Here is a 736-nt window from a genome sequence, read left to right on the forward strand (position 1 = left end):
GAGAGGCCCCAGGGCAGGAGATCATGAATAAACTCTTTTCGCTTTGAGAAATATTCACAGTTGCAGTTGTTAGCTAGAGCTAATTATTTAGAGATTTATGACAACATGAAATATTTGTTTATTATTTCATTGGGATGTATGTCATTTACTGACCACGATCCAGGACCTGCCCTCCCTTCCTCCTGGTAGCAATAGAACTGCCTGGCTGGACTACATTTCCCAGCTTCCCCTGCAGGGGCCATGGCCACGTGACTAGCTCCAGTCAATGGATGTTGTAAAGTGATGTATGCCTTTCCCAGGGTCCTGCCCTTCAGGGAGGCTGCTTGCCCTCCACCTCTCTTACCAGGGCTAAAAGGTGGACTTGGGGTTAGTGAAGTGGTTCCAATGAGGATGACATCACAGAGAACAATGGAGCAGAGAGAAGGAGGAAACCTAGATCCCTCCATGACCTGGTGGATCACAGCAGCTGCACTCCCTTAGACTTTAAAGGAGAGAATAGGGACCCCTGGGTGGCTCAGTGGTTGAGGGTCTGCCTTCAGCTCAGGTTGTGATCCCCGGGGTTCTGGGATCGAGTCCCGCATCGGGCTCCCTATAGGGAGCCTGCTTCTCCCTCTGCCTATGTCTCTGCCTCTGTCTGTATGTCTCTCATGAATAAATCAATAAAATCTTTTTAAAAGCAATAATAAATGAGAGAATAATCAACCCTGTATCTTGTTTAAATTACTCTTATTTTCAT

Source organism: Canis aureus, chromosome 30 (genome assembly GCF_053574225.1).
Source record: "Canis aureus isolate CA01 chromosome 30, VMU_Caureus_v.1.0, whole genome shotgun sequence".
Classification (NCBI taxonomy): domain Eukaryota; kingdom Metazoa; phylum Chordata; class Mammalia; order Carnivora; family Canidae; genus Canis; species Canis aureus.